Here is a 9,505-nt window from a genome sequence, read left to right as displayed (position 1 = left end):
ATGAGTAAAAGCGCGTGTATTTTTAATTGCTGTGTTGAGCAGAAACGAGTGGGTGAGGAAGGTTTCCCAGAGCGACCGAAGTTGGAGATGAAACGGGAAGGACTGACTGTAAGGCAGGGGCCCGGCAAGGAGTACGGTCAGGGCCAAGGCTTCTGGTAGAACATAACGTGATTTTAGTTTTCTGCTCCCACCTGAAATTTTTACCCTATTTTAATAAACTGTTAATTTCTCAAATACTTCCTAAGATGCCCGTCGTTTTACTAAAGTAAATTTTTGTGTCTTTAGCTAAGTTTAACCTGTTAGTGTGATGCTACGTATGGTTTTTTTTGTTTTTGTTTTTTTTTTTTTTGCGTTTTGGTTTTTTTCACTATTGATTTTTGTGTGACTTTTAATGTCTTCGTGTATATTTTCAGTTGTTAGCTTAAATTGTATGATGTGAGGAAGAGCATTACACTTGTCTTGGAATCAGGAAATGAGCATTTAGATGGTAGGCCTTTGGGATAATTAATCCTTAGTAATGAAGGAAAACATGTAATTTTATTGTGTTCGTTTTGGGACTTTGAACTACCTCAGGGATAGAAATCCAAAGCGATAATATTTATAATGATTCCCTAGCTCTCTGAATGAGAATAGTTTGTAAATGTGTAGAAGCAGGAGAACAGCATCTGGTTTTACAGTAGTAGTACGGTAAGATTTTTAGGTTGATGTGGACTTTTAGTGTTTGTGTGTTGTTTATGTGGAGGGGGTTAGGGAGGAAATCTTCTGGGGCACAGGTCAATTATGAGGGGTTAAAGAGACCGGTGATGATCTCTTAGTTTTGTTTTGGATTTGTGTTTGTTTTGTTTTGTACTGTTACAGTTTTATAGACAATCCCTGACTTACAATAGTTTGACATAATGATTTTTTCTCTTTACTGTGGTGCAAAAGCAGTATACATTCAGTAGAAACTGCACTCTAGGGCGCCTGGGTGGCTCAGTTGGTTAAGCGACTGCCTTCGGCTCAGGTCATGATCCTGGAGTCCCTGGATCGAGTCCCACATCCGGCTCCCTGCTCGGCAGGGAGTCTGCTTCTCCCTCTGACCCTCCTCCCTCTCATGCTCTCTGTCTCTCATTCTCTCTCTCTCAAATAAATAAATAAAATCTTTAAAAAATAAATAAATAAAATAAATAAATAAATAAATAAATAAATCTTTAAAAAAAAAATGTAATTGTTTAGGGACGCCTGGGTGGCTCAGTCGGTTGAGCGACTGCTTTCAGCTCAGGTCATGGTCCTGGAGTCCCTGGATCGAGTCCCGCATCGGGCTCCCTGCTCGGCAGGGAGTCTGCTTCTCCCTCTGACCCTCCCCCCTCTCATGCTCCATCTCATTCTCTCTCTCAAATAAATAAATAAAATCTTAAAAAAAAAAAAAAAGAAACTGCACTCTAAATTTTGAATTTGGATCTTTTTCTGGGCTAGTGATACACAGTATGATACTCTCTTCATGATACTGGGCAACAGCAGTGAGTGGCAGTGAGCCACAGTTCCCAATCAGCCACGAGGTCACAAGGGTAATCAACTGATAATGATTTACAGCTGTTCTGTTTCTCACTTTCAGTACAGTATTCTATATATTATATGAGATGATCCACACTTTAGTATAAAATGGGCTTTGTTTTAGATGAGGCAGCCCCACTGTGGACCAACAAATCTTCTGAGCATGTTTAAGGTAGGCTAGGCTAAGTGATGATGTTCTGTAGGTTAAGTGTATTAAATGCATTTTCAACTTAAGATATTTTCAGCATAGGATGGGTTTATCAGGATATAACCCCGTAAGTTGAGAAAGATCTATAGTTTGTTTTGGACAGAGATAATATCCATTAAGGAAGATTCTTGCTGAGTGTGGCACTGATTGCAAGGAATTCTCTGGGTGGGTGGGAGACAACAGGACAATCCCTTGGCTAATTAACATCAATAAAAACATGTGAAGTCTTAGTGTTTAGGAAAATATTTACTCTCTTATTTTTGTAGTCCACACCAAATTCTATATTAAATTGATATTGAGAAATACAGAACAGCATTCTTTGGGGATTTAGTTGGATGAGATATTCATTTCTCTGTTTTATACAGTCTCTTAGACATTCTTTTACCCACAATAAGCACTTCATCATAGTTTAAATGGGTGGCTTCTCTGACTTGGTATTTTGTTGTTGTTGTTGTTTTCTCTAGCTTTAAAGGCTCCTTTGCAACACACCCATTAAAATTGTCATTCCCCAGGGTGCCTGGGTGGCTCAGTTGGTTAAGTGTCTGGCTCAGGTCATGATCCTAGGGTCCTGGGATCGAGCCCTGTGTTGGGCTGTGCACTCAGTGGGGAGCCAGCTTGAGGATTCTCTGTCCCTCTCCCCCTCCCCCCCTGCTCTTGTGCGTGTGCTCTCTCTTGTTAAATAAATCTTTTTTAAAAAATGAAATTTTCATTTTCTTCCAGCTTAGGGGCTTCCTAGTTCATGAAGCCTCTGAACACCCTTTCCTAGTTCCCAGAGCACAGTATTTTTATCTCCATTACTCTGCTTTGTTAATTTCCCTTGCAGTTTAGTATATCTTGTTTACCTTGCTGCTTTAAAAACCATGCAAGACATGCAGTATTTTCTTTTGTGCATTTAGAGACCATATATTAGTTATCTCTTATTCTTTTTTCTTTTTTAAGTAGGCCCACGCCCACTGTGGAATCCAATGCAGGGCTTGAACTCACAACCCTGAGATCAAGACCTGAGCTGAGATCAAGTTGGATGCTTAACCGACTGAGTCATCCAGGTGACCCTTTTATTCTTTTTTATTTTTAATATTTTATTTATTTATTTGAGGTAGAGAGAGAGTGAGAGAGCACGAGCAGGGGGAGCAGCAGAGGGAGAGGGAGAAGCAGGCTCCCCATTGATCAGGGAGCCCAAAGTGGGGCTGGATCCCAGGACCGCAGGATCATGACCAAAGGCAGATGCTTAACTGACTGAGCCACCCAGGCGCCAGCCCCCCATCCCCCGCTCTTTTATTCTTAATAATCATGTAGTATTCATTTTTGCACATGTATATACAAGTGTCTAGCACATAAACCTCTGTAATTCCCAGCTTTTGCCAGGAACCCCTGGCAAAGATAATAATATTTATCCACCTATTTTTGGTGTAAAAAAAAGACTAAACATATCTCCTCAAATAAAAATGTATAGGTTTAAAAAAGCTTTTAAAAATTATTTTTACTCAACATATATAATTTCAAGTTTGTTAAAAGCTAGTTAAAAACTCTTGATTAAAAACCTGAATAAAGTTCTAGGCGATCTTTCAATAACAAAGGGATTCTTGGGAAAAGACTGAGAACTATCCTATTTAATACTTAGTACGAAAAAATTTTTTAAGAAGAACCCAAAAGGGTTTGTGGGAGAAAGGCTCTTTCCTTTCCATCTGGTGGCAGCAATTTAGCTCAAAAGTCAGTGAAGGTGGGCGCTTACAAGTACATCCTGGGGCTATGGAGGAAGAAGCAGTCAGATGTAATGGGCTTTATTCTCAGAGTGCACTGCTTGCAGTACTGCCAACTCTCTGCACTCCCCAGAGTACCCCACCCAACCTAGCCTGATAAAGTGCACAGACTGGGATACAAGACCAAGAAAGGTTATGTCGTATATCAGATTCATGTGCACGGTCGTGACTGCAAACGCCCAATTCCTCAGTGTGCTACCTATTTCAAGCCTGTCCATCATGGTGTTAACCAGCTAAAGTTTGCCCCAAGCCTTCAATCTGTTGCCTAGGAGGGAGCTGGACACCACTGTTGAGCTCTGAAAATCCTGAATTCTTACTGGGTTGGTGAAGATTCCACATACATATTCTTTGAGGTTATCTTCATTGATCCATTACATAAGGCTATCAGAAGAAATCCTGACACCCAGTAGATCACCAAACCAGCCCTCAAGCACAGGGAGATTTGAGAATTGAAATCTGCAGGCCCCAGGAGGCGTGGCCTGGGAAAGGGTCACAAGTTACAGGCCAGTACTCTCCAACTCCACTGTTACTGCTAATAGAAGTAATGTTTGTAAAATTCTTACTTAATAAATAAACAGGGGCGCCTGGATGGCTCAGTCGTTAAGCGACTGCCTTCGGCTCAGGTCATGATCTCAGGGTCCTGGGATCGAGCCCCACATTGGGCTCCCTGCTCGGCGGGAAGCCTGCTTCTCCCTCTCCCACTCCCCCTGCTTGTGTTCCCTCTCTCGCTGTGTCTCTCTCTGTCAAATAAATAACATCTTTAAAATAAATAAATAAACAATTTACAACAGTCAAAAAAAATTTTTTAAATATATGTATCTGTTATTGCTACTTCTTTCCTAAACTCAAATTTTCTTTTAAATAAATAGTAGTTTTAGGGCGCCTGGGTGGCTCAGTCGTTAAGCGTCTGCCTTCGGCTCAGGTCATGATCCCAGGGTCCTGGGATCGAGTCCCATATCGGGCTCCTTGCTCGGCAGGAAGCCTGCTTCTCCCTCTCCCACTCCCCCTGCTTGTGTTCCTGCTCTCGCTATCTCTCTCTCTGTCAAATAAATAAATAAAAATCTTTTAAAAAATAAAATAAATAAATAAATAAATAGTAATTTTAAACAATATAGTGATTTATTTCTTAGCAGAAGTATCTTGAAAAAGCACATCTTAGACACCAGGCTAGCTTTGTGTCTCATCCTTTTTAAAAATCTATATTAATTTTATGGGTAAAAATATGTGTCTTGTCCTTTTAGTTATCTTTTTCACAAATTTATAATGTAGACAACTATTGATGTTTACTGAGAAGCTCAATTTTCTGAATATTTACAGCCATCTGTGTTGACTTTAGTATGCTAACCTAGGTCATCAATGCTTTAATGTTCACCTGGGGGTACATTTGTCTTTCTTTTTGACCCCAACACCTTATCTAAAAATACTTGAGAAATGGAAATTTTATTTGTAAATATTACAAAATTAGCAATTCAAGCAGGATATTAATATATTTTGACCCTAAAATTTCATCTGTTTATGAACTTGAGTCTCTTAGGATTTCTAATTCTATTAGGTCAGGCGATTAAATTCCTCTAAAAATCTATTCAAATACTCTTTTTCTTCAAATTTGAGAAATGTGTTTGACATTTTGCAGTTTTTTTTAACTTTCTAAAGGACTTGGAAATGGTAAGTTAAACCTTAATTCTGGGTTAGCAAACTATAATCCTATGGTTGTAGGATGCAATGGTTTGGTGAATTGTGATAATGACTGATGATTTAAACCGATTTGCTAATACAATAAAGTTTCCCACATTTAAAAAGTGTTTTTGATAATGTCCAAAGTGTATTTAGAGTTGAAGTTTTGGTCTTTTAATTTTTTAGCCATAAAGAAGGCAGAAAAACATTCACCAATCCTTGCAGTATTCATTAAAATAAGAACTTTCACCATGGCCATGACAAGAACCCTAAATAATTCCATGGCTCAGAGTTGTGCTTTCCTGAAGTTAGGAGAAGCATCCTGTGCAGGACACAAAGGAAGGGACAGATCCCAGGCAGGCCTGATTCTTCAGCAATTCTGGTCTTCTGCCGAGTAGGAGCACTTAGTGAGTCAAGGCCTGAAGGAGGAGGAAACTACTATCTCCTGGGAAAGTCCTCTGTAATCTGGAACACCACAGATTTCTCAGAATGGGAGTTGGCATCAGAGTGTCTCCTGATTCTTGATGAAACAATTCAGTATGATCAAGGACACACACCTACGAAAATGGCTTCTGGAAACAGTTATTCTGGTATTTAGGAATAACCCAGCTGCTCAGCACCAGGAAATAAGCTTCAATCAACTATATTTCTTGTTAAGTGCTAGCGGACTCATTGGATAATAATTCTATTATAATAATAGTAATGACAATAAGCATTTATTATTCAAAGGCAGGCATTTGATATTCATTATATTATTAAGACTTTTACTTGGCATTCATTTTATATTACTTCCTCTGCCCTACCAGCTGTTATACCCAGAAATCTGCCCCAGAATCTGTTGGGGTCCTGATTAAGTCTGAGAAAATTCTGTTGTAAATAACTAAGTTACAAAAGATTTTATCTTCCATCATTTCCTCTGCCTTCTTATTTAAAAAAAAAAAAGTTCAGAAAGAGTATTGTGTCAGTGTTAATTTTTTGATTTTGATCATTATACTGTGATTATGTATGTTAAAATGGGATAAGAGATATGAGGGAACTTTCTGTAGTAATTTTTCAACTTTTCTATAAGTCTAACATTAATTAAAAACAAAGTTGAAAAACTTCATAATTTCTTTACTATAATTTGGTTTATATCTTTTATTATTTTCTTGTGGCAGAAAAGCAATACATGTTCAATACAGAGAACATTTTACATGCATGTAAGTAAAAGGAAGAAAATAAAAATCCCTTAATTCAACCAGCTAGTGGTATCTGCTATAAATACATAAGTGTAAATTCACTGAGAGGTATGTGTATATGGATGTGTAGTACGTATTAATTTAAATCACTGACTCCACTGGCAAAGATAAAGCTTGGTATTTTTTTAATTGAACTTAATTTATCTTATACCTTCGGTTTGCCTAATGGGAGGTAACTTAATTTAGTGACTTCCAGGTAGCTCAGGCATTTTAAGATTTAAAGTCAATTAAATACAAGTTTCAGATTCAGTCCCCTTTCTCTTACCCTGTAGGCTATGTTTGGTCTCCGTTCACCTTCAGCAGGCACGACTACTGAGCCTTCCCAGTGCTGGAGGCTCACTGGGAATTATGATAAGATTTTGAAAGGCTGCCCTTGAGCTCCTTAACGGAGCTACCTTATTAGCTTTTACTCTTTTATTGCCCTGGCACATTTCTGATCTCTTAAGACTCTTAAGATCTGCAGAACCTTGAGGCTACACTCTGGAAAATGAAGCATAGCTTTCTTTTTTAATGGGATCCCCAGAAATTACTGGGCTATTATCCTTCCCTTTGTGGTGCTTAGCCTAGGGTGATGGCATTCAGGCCTTTTCCCTGAGATCCACTTAAGAGATTTACTCTGTGAACTCTAATATGTCATTCCTGAAAATTCTCCTCTTCCATTGAACTTTGTCTCTATCTCCTTATGGGTGAATAAAGCAAGCAAACAAGTAAACACACAATATCATACATTCTTCCAGAACCTATTAGTTATGACATAAACTTAGAAGTTTATGTATTACAGTCAGACTTTTGGAAATTCAGATTCTTAAAGTTATTTTCTTTGCCAAGGGTTTCAAAATTCTATATTATTAACAAAGTATAAAAAAACATTTTTTGTAGGCAATTGTAAAAATTTGATTATGTTATTACAAGTTATTAGAAGACACCAAAGATTGATTTATTATTAATTTTGTTGGGTGTGAGAATGGCCTTGTGGTTCTGTATGAAAATATTCCTAATTTTTAGAGAAGTTAGTGAAGGGCATTATAGGCAGGCTGGGTTGGGAAGTGATAGGAGTGGGAGGTAGGGGACAGATTATAAAGAGCCACACCTGCCGTTCTTTGATTTCAAGTTCACAGCATCAAACAGGAGAGTGACATGATTAATGTGCATAAAGGGGGGATGATGAGAAAGCGTGTTTGTGACTGGGAGGTGAGTGGCTGGAGGAATTTTTTATTCCTTCCCCTCTCTCGGCATCCATACCCAAATCCATCAGCACACCCTGTTTGTTCTCTTAGCTTCATCATCTCCCCATTCCAAGCCACCATCATCTCTTAGCTGGACACAATTGTTTCCTAATTATCAACTAAGTAGTCTACTTCTGTTTTTTCTCTAAAAACTCCATAGAGCTGCCAGATGAATTTTTTAAAGCCTAACTCACTTTGTTATTCTCACCCTTAATGAGAGTCTACTGCATTTAAAATAAAACACAAACTCTGCCATAGACCATAAATTTCTATGGAATCTGGCTCTTATCTTCCTCACCGTCCTCTTTGTGCTATGACTAAGTGAAAGAGTGTTCAAGTTCAACTGCTAGATCTGAGATGTAAAATAGTGACAAAGTGGACAAAAAAGTTGACTTTAAATAGCAATTTTTTTACCTTAATCTGCATTCTTTAACAATGGGGCAATCATTACAGATCTTAAGGAGTCAGGCTTACCTGTATTTTCATATTTGCAATTTCATCTTTCAGTCTAACGATCATGGCTTCTTCACTGATTTTACACATACAACATTTTCAGTCTGAGCATTTTCTGGCGTATTTTCCAAGAACTTATTTAGACTCTGGCACACCAAAAATTGAACTATATTGCCATTTGTCTAATACTTCCAGAAGAAAGTAAATTAAAATAATTTGAAATGCCACTGTTTTCATCTTCCTCATCATCTTCTTTCTGTTTAGTGAAATGAAGTAATAAATTGCTGCAAATTCAATTTCTCTTTCCATTGCTGGTTCATGCTTACAGATGATAGCTTAAGAAAATGAGCAAAGGCCTCTTGAAAAAACTGTCTTATTGACTACTCTTCATACTCTGCTGAAGGAAATGTAAAATGGAGCACTCTATGAAGGGCAAGTGTCAATATTGACCACGTTCACAAATACATTTCCTCTTTGATCCTACAATTCTCCTTTGACAGTTACACGGAGACTTAGTGCGGTTCAAAACCACCACCAGCTTCTTTACTCTGGTGCTGCTGCTGCACCAGTTTAAAGGTCAGCTGACTTAATTTCTTCTGGGCTCCCAAGGTGCAGAGCTCAGCCTTGCCAGCCCCTTGGTTGCAGCCAGCCCACTGTACCCAAAGTACAGTTCTCTGATTCTCCTCAGACTCAAAAGCCAACTGTGGAGCTCTGTTCCTCCTATGGTCCCCGAGGAAAACAAGCTTCTTCCCACCTATTCACATGGGCAGCCACATGCCTCAGGTAAAGCTGGTCGTGCTCACTACTCCCAGCAATCACCAACTGCTAGAAATGAAAATTTTCCTTAAAAAAGAAAATGGAGGGGGGAACTCTGTAAACCTAAATTCCAATTAAACACTTCTGAATTCGTTGTGTCTCATAGATTCGCTAGTGACCCTTAAGATGAACAGTTTGAAGGCATCCACCCGAGATTCACCCCAGGAAATGAAAGAAAGTAACTTGTTGGTAGCTCCGGGGCTCGTAATATCGCGGAGCTTATTCAGTGGAAGATCCTGTTACAGGTCACATCAGATGAGGTAGGGATGAGGCAGGATGAAGTAAGGCCTGAAGAATGGGGCTGAGACTTAGGGCCTGGGGCAAACAGTGGAAAAGAGAGTCGTCTCTCTGTTTGAAGCTGGGAATCAAGCCGATAACGCAGACACCACCAGCATGCCACTCGTACTCCTGGGGCCGCGTGGCTTTCCCGCGCGCTCGCCTCGGGGGCGGGGAAGAACCCGGATGGAACCGCCCCTGCAGCCGGGACCCCCTACAGTCTTTGAATCCCTGCGTGGGGCGGAGTTGCCCTCCCTTCCATGCTCTGATTGGTTCGTTTCCGTAGGCTCCTTCCTCGCGATTGGGCTTTGACAGTGTCAG

The 9,505-nt window shown here is 39.4% G+C and overlaps 1 pseudogene; it reads left to right on the top strand.

Moving 5' to 3' along the window:
- On the top strand, window positions 1–4,037 carry LOC117999419 (annotated as a pseudogene).
- Window positions 4,038–9,505: the final 5,468 nt, after the last annotated feature.

This window comes from Mirounga leonina, unplaced genomic scaffold (genome assembly GCF_011800145.1).
Source record: "Mirounga leonina isolate KUSES-001 unplaced genomic scaffold, KU_Mleo_1.0 Mir_115, whole genome shotgun sequence".
Lineage (NCBI taxonomy): Eukaryota > Metazoa > Chordata > Mammalia > Carnivora > Phocidae > Mirounga > Mirounga leonina.
The sequence above is the reverse complement of the archived record's forward strand: the minus strand, read 5'-3'. Positions and strand labels throughout refer to the sequence as shown.